This window comes from Staurois parvus, unplaced genomic scaffold, assembly GCF_062004578.1.
Source record: "Staurois parvus isolate SC_StPar_1 unplaced genomic scaffold, SC_StPar_1.0 ptg000133l, whole genome shotgun sequence".
Taxonomy (NCBI): Eukaryota; Metazoa; Chordata; class Amphibia; order Anura; family Ranidae; genus Staurois; species Staurois parvus.
In genome coordinates, this window is record NW_028317929.1 from 15,445,137 (window position 1) to 15,451,136 (window position 6,000).

General features: G+C 41.4%; 1 protein-coding gene across 1 annotated transcript in view; it reads right to left on the reverse strand.

Annotated features, from left to right (window-relative positions):
- The window catches only part of CCNI2 (cyclin I family member 2), a 55,592-nt gene extending 50,817 nt beyond the window's left edge, over positions 1 to 4,775 (reverse strand). The window contains exon 1 of the mRNA XM_089673051.1: positions 4,460 to 4,775. The gene's annotated coding sequence lies outside the window, so the exon portion shown is untranslated. The remainder of the gene's footprint in view (positions 1 to 4,459) is intronic.
- Between the last annotated feature and the right edge of the window lie 1,225 nt (positions 4,776 to 6,000).

Here is a 6,000-nt window from a genome sequence, read left to right on the forward strand (position 1 = left end):
CTATTTCATCCTCCCCTCCCTGCCTCTCTTCAGCACAGCACCCGGGGACTAGCAGGGAGGGGAGAGACCTTGCAGTGTGATGAACGATTGGCTGCTCATCATGAAAGGGTGGGTCAGGGCTTATACTTTATCCCTTTCGCTGTCAGAGCCGTTTTTGCGTTTTTTGCACACGTTTAAAAAAAATAATTTTAGGCCTGGAGATTACAAGCCAGATTTAAATACGGTTTTGACTATTTTTTATCTTGACAAGTAGATTGCCATATGGGACAAGTAGCTTGGGGCCCTAATCTAGTCCCTGGATAAGTAGTTTTTTCAAAAATTTCCATACTCGACCACACTTGTTTCCTTGCAGGTAACTATGGTTAACAGGAGGAACAATCATTTCAAGCACCACCTTCCTTTACCCTAGGTTCACACCCAAGCTTTTTCGGCAGCGTTTTACAGAAACGCAGTCCAGTTCATTTAACATGATTTCCTATGGGACATGTTTACACCTGTGTGTTTTCACCTGGTGCTTTTTTTGGAAAGGGTCAGGGACTTTTTGAATGCAAACATTTGCGTTTTTGGTTCTATAGACTTCAATGGAAATGCTGAAGAAAGGCATGTATTGTGTTTTTGCTGCATTTTAAATCTGCCTAGCAACAAGTTTAAAAAATGAAGAAAAAACAAAACAAACCACAAAACACATCAAAAACACGTCGAAAATACAATTGCAAGACGCAACGCAAGACACAATGCAGAAACGGCTCATACGCAACCCTGATAGGTGTGAACCTAGCCTTAAAGCTCTCAGTATGTTATTCTAACTCAATCCATATGACAGTGAGATCTCCAACCTTGTCCTGGTCAACACTGACACCTGTGTTAACCACCCTCTAGAGAGGATTTACCCCCCCGTAATGACCAGGCCTCGGCTACTCGGCGCGGCACTAATTCAACTGATAATTGCACGTTCATGGAATGCTGTACCCAAACAAAATGTAAGTCCTTTTTCACACAAATAGAGCTTTCATTTGGTGGTATTTGATCACCTGTGAGCTTTAAATTTTTTGCACTATAAACAAAAGACAGAAAAGTTTGAAGGTATAAAAAAAAAAAAAAAAAAAAAAATATAGTAAACTCAAAAGCTAGTTATAAATTTAGGCCAAAATGTATTCTGCTACATGTTTTTGGTAGAAAAACAAAATCTCAATAAGTGTATATTGATTGCTTTGTGTGAAAGTTATAGCGTCTTCAAACTATGGTAATTGCAATTTACACTTTTTTTGCTATACAGTCCTGCACTAGTTTAACGGACAATTGCGCGGTCATGCAATATGGTACATAAATTGCATTTATGGGGGGTTTTTTTCACACAAAGCTTTTTTTTTGGTGGCATTTGATCACCTGTGCGCTTTTTTAAAACTAAAATTTTGTCAAATTTAGGCCAAAATGTATTCTGCTACGTTTTTGGTTAAAAAAATCCCAATAAGTGTATTTGCTTTGTGTGAAAGTTATAGCGTCTACAAACTATGGTATAGATAATGGAATGTACACAGCTTTTACTTTGACTGCCCATCACATTTCTTCAGGTGCCAAAATACCAGGCTAGTACAAACACCCCCAAATGGCCCCCTTTTCGGAAAGTAGACACCCTAAGCTATCTGCCGAGAGGCATATTGAGTCCATGGAAGATTTTTTTTTTCCACAAGTTTCTGCAAAATGACACTTTCTACACAAAGTTGTCATTTAAAGGATATATTTCTCACACAAGCCATGGGTATATGTGGAATTGCACCCCAAAATACATTCTACTACTTCTACCAAGTATGCGGATACATGTGTGAGACTTTGGGAGCCTGGCCACATACAGGAGCCTGAAATCCAATGACCACTTTGAAAGGCCGAAGGTGCATAACTTCCTCACCATCACAGTTTCGAAGACCCTGAAATGCCAGGATAGCACCAAACCCCCCCAAATTACCTTTTTGAAAAGTAGACACGCCAAGGAATTTAAAAAGAGGCATGGTGAGTATTTTGTAAATATATATGATTTTATATTTCTGGGTGGGCGGCGCATGCCGCTGTAAATCCTCTGGAGGGCAATCAGTTAAATACCACCTAAAAAATGCTCTGCCTCAAAAAAAAATTATATAAAATTTACAGTACAGTGTTGCATGATTGCATAAATTTCAAAGTGCAACATCGCTGAAAGCTGAAAATTGGCCTGGGCAGGAAGGGGTGAAAGTGTCCAGTATTGAAGTGCAGGGATCTTTTCCCTGCAGGAAACACAGCCGCAGCAGCCCATATAAGTTGAAGTGGTAGTAAAGTCTGTTTAACCACTTGCCCTCGAGAGGATTTACCCCCCTTCCTGACCAGGCCATTTTTTGCATTATGGCTCTGCGTTACTTAGACAATTGCGCAGTCATGCAATGCTGCACCCAAACAAAATTTATGTCCTTTTTTCCCCTCACGAAGAGAGCTTTCTTTCAGTGTTATTTGATCGCCTGTGCAGTTTTTATTATTTGAGCTATAAAAAAAAAAAAAAAAATTTGAGGAAAAAAAAAAAAAATTGACTTTTTGCGATTAAACATGTCCAGTACAAAATGTTAAAAAAAAAAAAATCTAATTTCGTCATAAATTTACACCAAAATGTATTCTAAGTCTTCGCTACAAAATTATAAAAAAAAAAATACGTAAATTAGTTGGTTGAAGGGAAAGTTATAGCGTTTACAAATAGCGGTATATATACTGGAATTTTTTCTTACTGGTAATGATGATCAGCAACTTATAGCGGAACTGCGGGAGGCATTCTGACACTGGGGGGAACTTACTTTGTGTCACTGATATCCCCAGTGACACCAATACAGTGATCAGTGTAAAAAAAAAAAAAAAAAAAAAAAAACCACTGACACTGTACTAATGGCACTGGGCAGGAGGGGTTAACATGAGGTAGTGATCAAAGGGTTAATTGTGTGCTAGGAGGTTTTACTGGGGGGCGATGTGTTGGTGCACAGCCATCCAGAGAAGTGTGCCTGAGCCAACAGGGAGGAGGACTGTTAGTAAACAAAGCAGTCCTCCTCGTCAGAGATCCTCAGTAATCACTATATATACACGGATTTTTTATTTTTTTTTTTTTAATTTTTACTAGTAATGGCGGCGATCACCAACTTATAACAGGACTGAGGGGTATTCTGACACTGGAGGGGGGGAACTGACTTGGTGTCACTGACATCCCCAGTGACACCAATACAGTGATCAGTGCTAATAAAAAGTACACACTGTACTAATGGCACTGAGAAGGAAGGTGTTAACATGTGTTAACATGTGGAGCGATCAAAGGGTTAACTGTCATTTTACATAGTGTACTGTGTTAGTGTTTCACTGTAAGCACACTGCTTTGTACGACTATGCACAGCCATGCAAAGCAGTCTTCAGGAGCTGACAGGGGAGAGAACTGTATTGTTTACAAAGCAGTCCCCCCCCCCCCCCCCGTCAGAGATGCTCAGCAATCACCAGGCGCCGGCGAGTAATCACTGGCCAGGACCCGGTGATTGACAGCTGAAGCCATGAATGTCACGCACGCCCCCTACCTGCAAAAGCATGTATATACACATACACACATTTGATTTTGCGCACCCATGCCGCTATGTAGCAGTACTTCTGCTATAGGACGGACGGGAAGCGGTTAACTTGTAGGCTTACCTGTAGGCACTGTAAACCTCTTCTAAACTTGCACCATTTAGGAGATAGTTACCTGTGTAGAGCACAAGCGCATGAACCCTGAAGGAACGGCATACCCATTTCGTTCCTTCAGAACACGCACTGGAGTGATGTCATCGCAGCTTGGCTGTTCAAGCCACTGGAGCCCGCAAACCCAGAACAGAGTGAACATGGAAGCCCTGTCAGGGGAGGGCTCATTAGAAGGCAAGTTTCACATAATGCGCTCTTATGAGATGCATACTAACATTATTCCTTGGTCTTGCAGGGAAAAATTGTATTTCATGTATTTAATAGAGTTTACTACCGCTTTAATGGGCTGCTGTGCCTGTACAAATACAGCTCAAAGAGCAGCATAGATGTGAACACAGCCTGACAGATTTTCCCTCACTTCAGCCCTGGTGACACTTTCTCCCCCGAGAGGATGTGAGGGAAAATTTCCGTGAAGGAGCAACAGTAAACTCCTGACTGGGGTTCTGCCCGTTGTCCACACTAGTATAAAAGGACTAACACTGCCTAAAATATTAAAACAGAAAGGAAAAGTATTAATGAGGAGTAGAATCCCTGGTCCCCTGTACTGCACACCCCTAAACCTGAGAGTGGCTCGGGTAGGTACATACAGAGGTGTCCATAGACTGTATATAGAGGGGTGAAGTGATGTGGGACCGTTGCAGAACCCCTCCCTGATCTGTGGTGATTTGGGCGGGACGGAGGACCCTCTCTATAGACAGATCTATGTGTATGTGTGTAGTCTGCTCACCTCTCCAAGGCTGCAGGCGCTGAGCGAAACTCCGCTGTATGGACTCAAATCACACAGTGCATGGTACCCCCCGCTCGGTCCATTCCCCGCACATCCCCGGCCAGACTCCCCAGGCACTTGACTTTGTGGAACCCTCACACAGCCTCAGCCCCGCAGTCCAGGCACATAGCAGGCTCCGCTTACAGCCAGGGTACAGAGAGCGGCAGCTGGGGCTCATCAGAGGCGGGAAACCGTGCAGGCTAGGTGGGCAGCGAACACCTATACTGACACCACACTCTGCCCTACACCTTTGTGTTTACAAGACTGATGGAAGAAGCCTGCGGGGCGTTTGAAAGGAAAAAAGGCCACTCCCAGGGCGGAGCCTCTGCAGTGACGTTGAAGTACGTAGCTGGGTAATACATGTGGTAATACAAACAACTTTTACGTGAGAACCGGAGAGGGCGTGGTGTTAGTGTAGACGCGTGATTTTATTGCTCCGCCTCTATTCTGTTCTAATAAATACCACACGTTACACTTCCGTTACAGTACTTGGCCCGTACAGACGGGTGCACAGTAGTTTGGGCAGCACTGTCATTTATGTGAACGCAGACGTATGGTATTAGGTTCTGGACTAGGGTTGCCACCTCATTTACAACCAAACACATTATTCACACAAGTTCTGTGACTGAGTAAGGTGGTTATTAAACTCACTATGTGCTTTATCTGCATTAACCAATTCAATACCGGGCAATTTTACTCCCTTCCTGCCCAGGCCATTTTTCAGGTTTCAGCGCTCTCACACTTTGACAATTGCACGGTCATACAACACTGTACCCAAACTAAAATTTTATCATTTTCTTCACACAACTAGCGCTTTCTTTTGGTGGTATTTAATCACCACTGGGGTTTTTATTTTTTGCTAAATTAACAAAAAAAGACCAAAAAGTTTGAAAAAAAAAACATTTCTTTGTTATAAAAGTTTACAAATAATTGTTCTTCATAAATTTAGGCCGAGATGTATTCTGCTACATGTCTTTAGTGAAAATAACCCAAATTAGGATGTATTTTTTAGTTTGTAGGAAAGTTATAGAGTTCACAAACTATGGTATAGATCTGAATATTGATCAATCCTGAAGTACTGACAGCCAATCTAATTTCTTGAGGTCCAAGAATGTCAGAACAGTACAGATATCCCCCAAATGACCACTTTTTGCAAAGTAGACAGTCCGACGTACTTCATAAGAGGCATGGCGAGTTTTTTGAAGTTGTATTTTTTTGTCATAATTTTTCAGACAAATGAAAAAATGAAAAAAATTAGTTTCACTATTTTTTTTTACATATTGTCACCAGTGCAGTACAGCGTCATATAACGGGCATGGAGGTGATCAGGGACACTGACTGGTGACAGTATGAAAAAAAATATATATTTAATTTTTTTAATTATTTTTTATTACATTTTTTTCTTTTAAGATCTTTTTTTCATATTTTACTATGACCAAAGTAGTACAATGTTACCATAGTAACATTGTACTACTTTGGGGAAGTTTTTTTTTTTTTTTTTA